At 50.2% G+C, this 12,718-nt stretch overlaps 2 protein-coding genes across 2 annotated transcripts in view; one reads left to right on the top strand and one right to left on the bottom strand.

Annotated features, from left to right (window-relative positions):
• Positions 1 to 12,718, bottom strand: part of LOC144585017 (uncharacterized) — a 231,824-nt gene that overhangs the window by 39,057 nt on the left and 180,049 nt on the right. The gene's annotated exons all lie outside the window — the stretch shown is intronic.
• LOC144585016 (uncharacterized) overlaps positions 1 to 12,718 on the top strand; it is a 54,992-nt gene that overhangs the window by 10,114 nt on the left and 32,160 nt on the right. Inside the window, exon 3 of the mRNA XM_078382459.1 lies at positions 9,095 to 9,188. The gene's annotated coding sequence lies outside the window, so the exon portion shown is untranslated. The remainder of the gene's footprint in view (positions 1 to 9,094; positions 9,189 to 12,718) is intronic.

Raw genomic sequence — 12,718 nt, 5'->3', positions numbered from 1 at the left:
CCTAATGTCAGCTACATAATTAACAAATGCATGTACTAATTGGTTACAGAAGCAATCTACTTAATCATTATGTCTCTACAAGATCCTGCCAAAGCAGCCCTGATTCCTCTATTTCTCACACTCCCTCCTTTTCTTATTTCAGAATTTGCTGCCTTTTGCGTTACTTTTCTTTGCCGTTAGCAGCCTCAAAGGGTTTTAATGTTCCCTCTCTTTCAATCATAGTTTCCTTCCCAATTTCTGGTAGCCCATAGGTCTCTTCCCTAATTGCCATCATTGGAATAAACACACCCCGATGTGTCTCTTTTATGCATCCACAAAGCATGGGACCACAGTGTAAAATGCAACAACATACTAACCCTCTTACTATCATCATTACTGCTCCCAGAAAAGCTGTCTTTAACCACCCTAAATTTGGTAGTCAGCTCCTTAACCAGGATAATGGGTTCCACCCTTCTTCCACCCTTCTTCCACCCTCAGCTACTTCCTCTATATGATTTATATGTTCCTCAATTTTGTTTCCCATAATCGGGAACATACACACAACACTCCTTTCCAATACATTTACACGTTCCTTCTTGTAACAGCCAAGATTATGTCCAAGGCCTTCCTGTTCTGCAAAGATAACTGTCTCAAGTGGCTCAGTTCTATTTTTATTAGCTCCAAGGTTCCCCCTGTCTCGTTTGCTAATATTTCCACCACCGCTTGTATTTTATTTATTTATTTATTTACAATATTTTTTAGCCGCACCATTGCCAGTATGCGGTACATGGCATGGTTGAGGGACCTTAGACCCTCAAAATGCGACAATGGACTGTAATCCTTGACATACTGACGGGACTGGACAAGATCTCTTTTCTTTCTTGCACATATTTCTGGCAAGTTTGTCAGAATTCGCAGGGCAGGCATAACTGTAGCTACGTAACAATTTCTGCTCCATTTACTCGGCAGTATCGTGTATGCTCTTTTTCCACAAATAAAGTAATGCCCCCGTGGTGCGGGAAAGACCTTGCTACACTCTTGTCTCATAATCCATTGTAAACAGTATCCTGCAATATTTAGTGCCATGATATTGTGTGGCCTGTGGCCCAAGTTCCATTTGACATTCTTGCACCACTCATTTTGAGATCTATCCTGCAACTACTCTATCCTATTGCTGGGCCGGTTCCGTTACACCCCCAACACCAGGTACCAGCACCAGGTTTTACCACTTTAAGAAAGCCTCTCGCTGAAGGTTATTTTATATCCCAGGTGGCATCATCTGGAAGATCAGTTGCTATAGGGTTTAGTTAATTCTGTTGAATTTGCATGTTGAACATAAAAAGGCCAGCCTGTCTGAGAATCCTTTGGCAGGTGGTGGGCACATTTTATTTTATTTATTGGACTTATATACCACTCTCCGGGCGGTTTACAATTTTTTAATTATACAGGCTACACATTGCCCCCCCAGCAAGCTGGGTACTCATTTTACCGACCTCGGAAGGATGGAAGGCTGAGTCAACCTTGAGCCGGCTACCTGGGATTTGAACCCCAGGTCGTGAGCACAGTTTTAGCTGCAGTACAGCGTTTTAACCACTGCGCCACGAGGCGCATGTAACAATTGGAGAGATTCCACGAGTCTGCCCGCAGCTGTGTCACTTCAATTACCACATTAGCGGAAGGGGCTCTTGGTGACAACTGTCCTTCTGTTAGGCTAATAACCCAACAAAATATTGCCAACATGGCCATAGGGTTCCCTGGGGAAGTACAGTTGATGTGACCTATACGCCCTAACTACTCTCCTTTCCTGTGAGATTATGGAAGGGTGTACTAACAAATTGTATTCCAGCCGGTGACACACACGATTGTGTGAAATGTGTGACCCACTCGTAGTGTGTGTGTGTGTGCTCTTTTGTATTGAACTAGTCCCCAACCTTCTCCCTCTTCTGCCCACAGTGGTGTGGTCCCTGAGTACCAAACACGATACCAACTCCAAGTACAAAGATTACCCTGATCAGTTATATCAGGCCCATCAGGTGTCACCGGGGGATCCAAAAATTCCTGCCCAAACACCTCCCACCGTTCAGTTATTGTCCAGTAGTGGGATACACTTTGTCTTGGTTGGAGCATGCATCCATACGATTTTGCTTCATTCTGTGTTTTTGGGTGGATTGACTGGTCCTTTTACTCTGGTATGATGAGTCCACCCTTTTCCCGCTATTCGGACCGTGATCTCAGTGACCAAGAGTGCTCGGAGTGGGCTGTCCCAATCAGGTTTTAGTTTCTGGTCTCTCCAGCACTTTATCCACACCCACCGTCCGGGCTGGTCCTTGTGTACAGCAGATTCCAGTGGTGGAGTTTGAGCCAAAAGCCCTTTTGATTGGAGAAAGAAAAAGAGGTGGACAGGCCAAGTGTCTATTGTATAAGAAACGTGTCATTGGTTTCCAACTGTGGGTATTCTACCTCCCCCCATGCATGGTAAGCCAAACAACATCTCCTAGGGTGATAAACCGATATCCTTCCGGGGGGCAGTCCTGATTCTCAATAATGCAGTTGGCAAACATCTGCTCCATGGCATCTTTGTTTCCAGTACTAACTTCGCCAACTGCTTTTTCAGCGTTTGATTCATCCACTCCACACGCTCAGAGGAAGGACGGTGCCCTGGAGTATGAAATTCCCATGTTATTCCCACACCATCCATTATTCCCTGTAGTAATACTTTAGAAGTGAAATGACTTCCTTGATCTGACCCCACTGTTTCTACTAACCCACGTCGAGGTATTATCTTTTTTAATATGATTTTTGCTACACCTGCGGTCGTTGCTGATGCCATTGGATATGCTTCTACCCATCCTGTCAGGTGATCTACCAAACCCAGTAAATACTTCAGTCTCCCCAATGGCAATAATTCTGTGAAATCTATCTGCATAGTCTGGAAGGGACATGATCCTGGATATCTGCCTCCTTGTGGCAGTCTTCTCAAAATCTTATTTATTTTCTTGTGCACCACCACCTCTTCTTCCCCCTCGAGTGACTGACAGGCTGCCCTCCAAGCCCACCCACAGCTCGTCTCTGCACACGTGTGAGATCCCCTCACTGGCTCGCTCTCCCTCCCGTGCATGCGCTCCTCTTCCCCACAGAGGGGGCTGGGGTTAGCCAGCAGGGTGGGGGGTTTGTAGCACCTGCGCAGTTGAGAAGGCGGGCAGAACATTTTGCCTCAGGAAGGTTGTTGGGCGAGTTTTAGTAGCTGTTCATTTTTTAAAAAATTCCTCCCTCAGGAGAGAAAAAACAGGAGGGGGGATGTGCTGTTTTTTCAGGGTTCAGGGGTTCACTGGTGCTCGCCTCTTATCTGTGTGTCGTCACATCAACACCCTGCCCTTCTAAAGGCTTCCGTGACAGGCAGACGTTCAACAGGGTGGGGCTTTTCCTCCGGTCCCAACCGTCTCCTCCTTCCCCACACGTTTGAATGGGGCAAGAGAAGAAATCCCTCCCTCCCCCCGGACGAGGCTGGGCGGGCCAGTTGTGGTACAAAGGAGACGTGGGCCAGCCCTGGACTTTGGGGTGTGTGTGTCACGTCTCAGAGCTTGGGGGGAAAGCCCCCCCAAATGGAGGCCAACACGATCTCTCCCCACCTCTGCAAAGACTCTCTACAATGCTTTTTGTCAATAGTGGTTGTGCGAACATCTGAGAGAAACCCCACCACCACCTTTAGCTGTGAAAGTGCTAAATAACTCAATCCAAATCTTCCAATTTCCCTGCTTGGTAGAGGTCATCTTTCAAGCAAATCATCAAACATCCTGCCTTTATAGCAGAATGACCGAGTTCCACCACTGAGGTAATACTTGATGTTTTGGATTTTATGCACATTGTGGCTCCTCATATCCATAGGTTTCAGTTTATTTCATTAACCATAGACTTCAGTAATGCTGAATGTATTTTAGGGCTCTTTTATCTGTTTGTTTGTTTGTTTGTTTGTTTAATTAATTAATTAATTAATTAGGAAACATGTCACAAAACATCTTGTTTTCCTTGTATGTGCTGTATAATCATTTCCCCCTTCTTCTCTTTTTTCCATTTTGTGGTTGGATCTAACACTAACTGGATTGTTTTATGACATCAATAAAATGGAGGAGGACAACAAAGTGCTGTCTGTACAGATGACAGCTAATGCCCAGTCTCTGCAATGCATTTTGTCAGAAGTGGTTGTGCAATTGTCTGATGTTCGCCAATGAAACCTGGAACGGATTAACGTCGCTATACGGGGCACCACTGTAATAAGGGATAAAATCACAGATCCATGTGTTAACATACTCAATCCACCCCAGAAACAGGATATTATTCACAGATAACTGCAGCTGGCTGCATTTGGTTCTAACGGAATAGTTTTGAGTGAACAAAGTTTTAGTAAATTATTCTGTTTGATATTCAATTTTGATATACAGTGGTGCCTCGTATAACGAGCGCCCCGTTTAACAATGAATCCGCATAGCGATGGCTTTTTTGCTATCCCTTTTGCGATCGCATTACAATGTTGCCTATGGGGAAAAATCGCTTTGCGATTTTCCCCATTGGCACCATTTTCTCCCAACTGAGCGGTGGGAGCCTCCGAAGGACCACTCCCACTTCTCAACTGGAGGGAAATGCAGGCAGTAGCCTCGGAAGGACCCTTCTGAAGGGTCCTTCCGAGGCCACCGCCGGGATTCCCCTTCGGAGGGGGTATGTTCCCCGAGCTGAGTGGGAGCCCCGCCGGTCAGCTGGGGGAAAATGCCAGTGGTAGCCTCGGAAGGACCCTTCCGAAGGGTCCTTCTGAGGCCACCGCCGGGATTCCACTTCGGATGCCTGAAAGGCATCCAGATCCCTCCCACCCTGCCCCCGCGGCTGGGATCCGGGTCCCGGCCAGCTACCTCCCCCATTGTCAGACTCTTGGTAGTCCATCCATGGATGGGGTAGCCGGCCACGATGCGGATCACGGCCACCCTCCTTCCAACCCTTCACCCCCTTCTTCGCCACCGCCGCCGGGCTTTGGAAGCGGCTTCCGAAACCCAGCAGCGGCGGCGGAGATGAGGGTGAGCGGTGGGTCAAGGAGGGCAAGGCTTGCATATTCCAGAGCCTTGCCCTGCTCCCAACCTCTCAACCCTTCTCTGATGCCGCTGCTTGGCTTTGGAAGTGGCTTCCAAAGCCCAGCGACGGCGGCGGAGATGAGGGTGAGGGGTGGGTCGAGGAGGGCAAGGCTCCGGCGTTCCCAGCCACCCTCCTCCCAATCCTTCACCCCCTTCTCCGCCACTGACGCTGGGTTTCGGAAGCCGCTTCCAAAGCCGAGCCGCAGCGTTGGAGAAGGGGGTGAGGGGTGGGTCGATGAGAGCAAGGCTCGGGTGTTCCCGGCCGTCCTCCTCCCAACCCTTCACCCCCTTCTCCGCTCCCGCGGAGCGGAGGGTAAGGGGTGGGTCGTGCAGAACCGGGAGGAGGGGGAAGGCTCCGCCACCGGCGCTCAGACATGCTGACCGGCATTTTCGCGGCCAGCGCTTCCAAGACACCTCAGGGGAAGGCTTCTCCGCCACTGCTTGAAAGCGCTGGCCACGAAAATGGCGGCCAGCACACCTAAGGGGTGGAGGAGCCTTCCCCCGAGGCCTCTCGGAAGTGCTGGCCGGCATTTTCGCGGCCAGCGCTTCCGAGAGGCCTCGGGGAAAGGCTTCTCCACCGCTGCTCGGACGCGCTGGCCGGGCACGGGGCAGCTTCAAGCGGCGGGGCGGGGGCAGGGGGGGTTCCGGATGGCTTCCAGTTCTTTGTCTGGAAGCCATCCGGACCCCCCTACCCTGCCCCTGCCTCCGGGAGCCACGCTGCACCCACTTACCCAGCCATGCCCGGATCTCCCGGGAGTCCCAACATGGCTGGGATAGGTGGGCAAGGCACGGCTCCCGGCAGCAGGGGCCGGGTAGGTGGGTCCGGATGGCGTCCAGTGCTTCACCTGGAAGCCATCTGGACACCCCCTACCCTGCCCCCGCCGCCGCTGAGAGCCTTCCGAGCTCTCAAAGGGCTTTCTCCAATGTCGGGGGGAAAGCCCTTGAGAGCTCGGAAGGCAAATGTTGGGGCGGTCGGCGGTGGCTTCGGGGTCCTTCCAAAGCCACCGTCGAAAGACTGCAGACATTTTCTCCCAGCTGAGCGGCGGGCCTTTGAAGCTCCCGCTGCTCAGCTGGAGGAAATGCCAAAGGCCCCATTTTCGGTCAGCTGGTCGGCGGTTCCAAAATGGCCAGCCCGCTGTCTTGCCTCGCTTTAGAGGCACCGAAAATGGCCGCCCCTATGGAGGAACATCGCTGAACGGTGAGTTTATCACCCATAGGAACGCATTAAACAAAGTTTAATGCGTTCCTATGGATTTTTCCGTTCCATTTAGCGATGTTTCCACATAGTGACGATTAATCCAGAACGGATTAACGTCGCTATGCGGGACACCACTGTACACTGTACATAGGCTCCAAACTCACAGTTCAGTGAATTTGCTCCATAGCGCAGGCATTTTCGCGCCCTCAGTAAGCGAGGGCAGGGTGCAAAAATGCTGTGCGTGGCCATTTTGGGGCTTCCGGCGGCCATTTTGGAACCGCCGAACAGCTGATTCCCGGGCATCGCTTACCGATCATCACAAAGCGATTTTTGCCCGTAGGTGCCATCGGTATGCGATCGCATTTGAGATCTCAAATACCTCATCGGTATGCGGATTCGTCGTTCTACGGTGCGCTCATTAAGCGAGGCACCACTGTATTATTGTAAATAGATATTCTTGTTTTGCACAGAATTATTAAACAATCTCATTTATACATTTTTGTGCTCCATTAATAAAGTTTTTTCAATTATCAATGACTCTATGGCGTAAAAGGTAATTAGACATATTATCAGCATTTGAAAGATTTAGCAAAAATGGAAAATCAACAATAAAATTATCGCCACTATGAGAATAAAGAAGTTGACCATGACTCGTTAGCCCTTGCAAAACTCCAGCTTCTTATTCAAAATGGTAAAATATGCAGCCGTGCCCACTTTGCCAGCCTATTCCGTGCCCAAAACAGCGTTGGGCCAGTCAAAATACAATGGGGTCATATGTAAGTAACCCCCCTCTGCTGGTTTCTGGTGTCAAATTTGTGGCCCAAGACACATTAACCCTTGCAACACTCCAGCTTCTTATTCAAAATGGTAAAATATGCAGCCGTGCCCACTTTACCAGCCTATTCCGTGCCCAAAACAGTGTTGGGCCAGGCAAAATACTATTGTAATTTGTGTTAGAGATATGATTTATTATTAATACCCTGATATTTGAGTGATCCAACTTGGTTTAATAGTTTAAATACAACATGTTCTGAATAAGAAGCTGGGACACGAATAAGAAGTGAATAAGAAGCTGGATCTCGAATAAGAAGTGAATAAGAAGCTGGCCGAATAAGAAGCTAACTTCAGCCTCGTCCCCCCCCCCGAGTATTTTTCTCCCCTTCGGGGGGGGGGGAATATCTTTCTAGGGACACCCCTCCCTGTCCCTCTCTTCCCCCCCCAAAAAAGGCCCCAAATCCTCTCAGGCAGGAAAGAGGTTGGGAGGGGGAGGGGTGAGAGAGAGGGAAAAAGGGGGAGGGAAGGGGGGGATGCAGCGCCGGAAGCAGCCCCCTCCTCCTCCTCCTCCCCGGTCCTCTCACACTTTCGTAGCTCTATGTTCTCTCCCCGCCCTCCTTCCCAACCAATCGCCACTGAGGAGGGGGGAGGGTTTTTTGTCTCTGTGTCCAAGGGGGAGGGGCATCCTGGGGAGGGAAGGGAGGGGGAGAACATAGAGCTATGAAAGCTGTAGAGGAGAGGGAGGAGGGGTGCTTCCGGGGGGGGGTGTGTCCCCCCCACAGGAAGTGGATGCTGTGCTCCCTCCCTCCCCCCTTTTTTCCTCTCTCTCGCTGTTTCTTTCCGGCCTCTTTTCCCGCTTCAGGATCGGGACGGAGGTGGGGGCGATTTGGGGCTTTTATTTGGGGGGGAGAGAGGGAAGGGGGAGGCATGAGAACAGGGGGGGCGGGGTCTCCTTAGAAGGTTTCCCCCCCCACCAAAAGGAGAAAAATACCTGCCCACTCCCCCTCACACTCGATTTGGGGCTTTATTTGGGGGGGGGAGAGAGAGCAGTGGGGTGGGGGGGTCCCTAGAAAGAGGTTCCCACTCGCTGCCCCCCCCACTGACACTCCTCCGGGGGAAGGGGGGAGAATCTCCGGCAGGGCTTGTGTGTGTGTGTGTTGTTGTGTCTCTGTGTGTTTGTGTGTGGGGGGGAGAGAGGCGGGAAGTCAGGGCGGGGGGGGCGAGATCCCGGTACCCCGAAGGGGCAGGAGGGCCGCCCCCCCAGCAAGGCCCCCTCTTTGTGTGTTTCTCACAGAGTCCCTTCACCCTTTGTGTGTGTGTGTGTGTGTGTGTCTGAGCAGGATCCCCCCCAGGGGGGGCGAAGTCTGAGCAGGATCCCCCCCAGGAAAACCCTTTTGTTGTTGGAAAGCTTTGGGGAAAGGGGGTCCTGGAGAACCCCAAGTGAGAAAATGGGGGGGGCTTTTTGTGGTGGGGGAGAGAAATGGGGCTTGGAGGAGGGAGAAGACAGGGGGTCCAGCTGGGAAGGAGGGGTGTGGATGATGAGGATGATTCTTCATTTCTATGGCACCCAGGGCGGGTGCTGATGCTGCCCCTGCAAGGGAGGGAAGTTCCTGGCCCTTGAACCAGGCCCTGACCTGAACCCAGACCCTCCATCCCACCCCCCCACCCCCCCCTTCTCTTCCCACCCAGAGCTCTGTGTCTCTCCGTATGTGGAGTCTTGTGTGAGATTGGCTGCTGCTGATTTGGATCGGAAACAATATTCTCCGGGATCTTCTCTCTCCTCCCTCCCCCCCTTCTCAGGGGCGCTTGGTTGGGAGGGAAGGGAAGGGCGTCGTCCCCCCCCCGAACTTCTCCTTCCACTTTCTTCTCTCGTGACCCTCCATCGATGTGAGAAAGAGGGGAGGGAGCCCCCCCTTCGATAGGAGCACAAGGAAGGCAAAATCTCCCGAAAGGAAAGATTTTTTTACCATTTGCTTTATGCATAAAAGCCTCCCAGATGATCTTTCCTGTTTTTCTTTTCTCCTAGGAAGGGGCGAGACTGAGTTGATTTCCCTTTGCTTTTTGGGGGGGGGGGACCGAAAACAAAGAACCACATCCCAGATCCCTCCAACATTTGCAAGGTAAGTGAGATTTCAAGAGGTGGCTGAAGTAGCCTTGCCCCCCCCCACACTATATCTCTCCTCTCAGTTTCCCTGGCCTGGCAGGGATTTGAATCCAGGTCTCCTGGTTTCCAGTCCGGTACTCCATCCACAGCACCACACTGCCTCTCTGAACACGTGCAAAGTGCTGGTTTTGGGGGATATGGTTTTCTTTGCATCTTATTTTAAAGTTTTTATTTAAAGATCTCAATCCTGCTCACCCCAACCCCATCCTCGGTCCTCTTGACAAGAGGCAAACCTTGGTTGTCCTGATTTGGGGTGTGTGTGTGTGGGGGGGGGTTCCCCTTCAAGGCTCCCTTCTTCTTCCCCCTCGACAGACAAGACAGACTGGGGGATTGGGCTTTGCACCCTCCACCTGTACTTCGGACTCTGATGATAATTGATGAACAGGGAAACTCAGTTCTGTTCCCACCTTCTCCTTCAATGGGAGGATAAAAGGGACAATAGACTAAGGCTGCCCCAGTAGAAAGGTTTATGGGCTGAGCGATGGTTCCTTCCCCTTCCTGCCTCTTCTTTTGGTATCATCATCCTCTCCCACATAGGAATCCATGCGTTCTCCATCCCTTCTGGCCATAACTTTCCTACTTTGTCCCTGTGGCGATTTCCTCTGAAGCCCCTGTTCTCCCCCCCCCCCCAGGCCTTCACGAGGTTCTCGCCCTTCTTTCTTCTTCGCTGCCACCAGATATTAATTCTTTAATACCAAATATGTTTAGAGACAAGTGTGCTGTTTAAAACTTAAGGCTCTTATTTGATCAGGGAAGTTATTAGGTGATAAATATTCATTAGATCAATCACAGGTTGCCAATCACTTGTATTGGAATCAAATCTGATATAACTTTAAAACTCTTTTCGCCCTCTGTTTCAATCTAGGCTCTTACAGATCTCTAACTCACTCTCTAGTCACTTTCAAGATACACACAGTCTCTCTCTTTCTCAGCATCTTCTCCGTCAGATCCCATCCACCAGCCTTTATATATCCAGCTCCCTCCCGCCTTGGCTCCGCCTTCCGTTCACTCATAGGCTCCTGCTATAAGGTTCTGCGGTTATGGACAGGTGAGGACAGGGCTGTTCACTACAGTCCCCTTTCCCCTCTTCGCTGGCTTGGGCTCCCTCCACTTTCTTTGGGTGGAGGGTAGGGCCCTTCCCCCCCCCCCTTTCTGTCATGGGGCTCTTGTGAGTCTCTTCTTTCTCCTTTTGGGATCTTGAAGATTGAACTAAAGAAGCCACTTCTGCTTTGGGGAACTTTGAAAAGGGAAAAGCAAATGAAAGATCCAATTATTAATCTCAACGTGTGGAGGGCTCTTTAATCCATGCATCGACCTCGGAGTTGCCTTGACAAACTCCCACAGGCTGGGTGGTGGGTCTCCTCCATTTAGAAAGAGCAAGGGAGTGATTCCAAATTAAGGAATTAAAAATGATGTAAGAAATAGCTGGAGAGTTAAAAATACTCCTTCACTTTGACCTGGGCCAGTATTCTTCTGCTTTCTTCTCCTCCTGTTGCTGCTCCTGCTTTATTGGGTTAGCAGGGCTTTGATCAGACCTAAATCGACTTTCCGGGAAGAAAGGAGTTGTTGGGCATTTGTATCTTTTGATGTAAAAACAAAACAAATGAAAAAACCCTGCTAACTCTCTGGAGAATGAAGCAAGTGCTCGTAATGACTAGAGTGGTCGTAATGACCAGATAGATGGGGAATAAATGAAATAAATAAAATAAAAATAAAATAAATAAGCAAAGAAGGAAAGTGAATAAGTGGCCCATCGGCCCGCCCCACAAAGAATGGGGCAAGTATTTTTTTTTCTTTTGCTTTTAGGGCTATGGCGCCCAGATGTGTTAAAATACATCTTTCTTCAGAAAAGGCATCACACACCAGCTTCTTCCCTCTTCCTTGCCTTCGATGGTGAGGGATGTCAAAGCCTGAGAAAGAGCATCGTTCAGCTCTTGGTCTCTCCCTCCGTAGGCTTCGTGGTGCCATCAGAGCCTTAACCCATATCATCTCTTCTTTAGGGTGGAGAGCCCTTATGGATCAGGCCAAAGGCCCATCTAGTCCAGCCTCCTATATCTCACAGTGGCCCCAACAGAAGCCCCTGGGAGCGCATGAGACCACGAGATCCCTGTCTCCTGATCCCCCTCTCTTGCATCTGGTCTTTTGAGGTCCCTCCCTTCAAAGCCTGGAGATTATACATCCCCATCATGGCTTGTCACCTCCGATTGACTTTTCTTCCAGAAATCTCTCCAGTCCCCCCTTTTCAAGGCATCTAGGCTAGATGTCACCAGCACATTCTGTGGCATGGAGTTCCACAGACTAATAAAACGCTCTGTTCTCACTTTCCCAACACTCCATTGGGGTGGACGTCCCCTGAGAGTTCTGGTATTGTGTGAGAGGGAAAAGACCCCCCGTCTAGGCACTTGATCCATCCCCTGCAGACTTTTATACGTCTCCATCATGTAACCATCATCTGGCACCTTTTCTCTAGACTCAAGAGCCTCAAACGCTGTAGCCTTTCCTCATCAGGGAGGGCAGCCGTCCCCAGTCATTCTTTGAGTTGCTCTCTAGTGCACCTTTTCCAGTTCCACTCTGTCTTTTTTGAGGTGCATTGACCAGAACTGTCCGCAGTACTCCAGGTGTGGCCTTACCAGCCTGTTGTATAATGTTGGCTGCTTTGTTTTCAGTCCCCTTTTTAATTATCCCCAGCATGGAATTGGCCTTCTTCAGTGCCGCCGCACACTGGGTGGACCCTTTCATCGAGCTGTCCGCCAGCACACCAAGCTCTTCTTCCTGATCCGTCACGGACAGCTGAGAACTCATTCGCTCATGAAAAAAAGATTCAGTTTTATGTCCCACTGTGCAGTACTTTACATTTTTTCATACTGAACCGTATTTGCCATTTTTCCACCCAGTCTCCCAGTTTGGAGAGATCCTTCTGCAGCTCTTCACAATCCCTTCGGGTCTTCACCACCCGGAAAAAGTTTCATGTCCTCTGCAAACTTGGCCACCTCACTGCTTATCCCTGTCTCCAGGTCATTGATGAACCGGTTGAAAAGCACCGATGGCAGGACCGATCCCTGGGGCACATCGCTCTTCCCCTCTCTCTATGGGGAAAATTGCACATTGACATTTCCTCTCTTGTTTCCAATGCAAAGTCATTTGGAACTTCTCTTAAGCAGAGAATACCCCCAAAATACAGTGTACAGGGACTTCATACCATAACAGAGTCTTAGATTTCTACAAACCCATTGGCTAAAATCTACTTAATATTTAGATCCTACATCTAATTGGTACACACATGTGCAAAACAAACACATGGGTCCCCTATAGATACTTGGGGTGTGCCCACCTCCCCTTAATGACCTTCTTTTAGAACATGCCACACTGTCCCAACTTCCTTATCTTATATCACCTGGCAGATCTGCTTTGACTGTATTCCTGCATTGAGCAGGGGGGGGGGATTTGATGGCCTTGTCGGCCCCTTCCAATTTCACTTTTCCCTGA

This window comes from Pogona vitticeps, chromosome W (assembly GCF_051106095.1).
Source record: "Pogona vitticeps strain Pit_001003342236 chromosome W, PviZW2.1, whole genome shotgun sequence".
NCBI classification, from domain to species: domain Eukaryota; kingdom Metazoa; phylum Chordata; class Lepidosauria; order Squamata; family Agamidae; genus Pogona; species Pogona vitticeps.
Note: the sequence above shows the minus strand (reverse complement) of the source record. Positions and strands in the feature narration are given on the sequence as shown.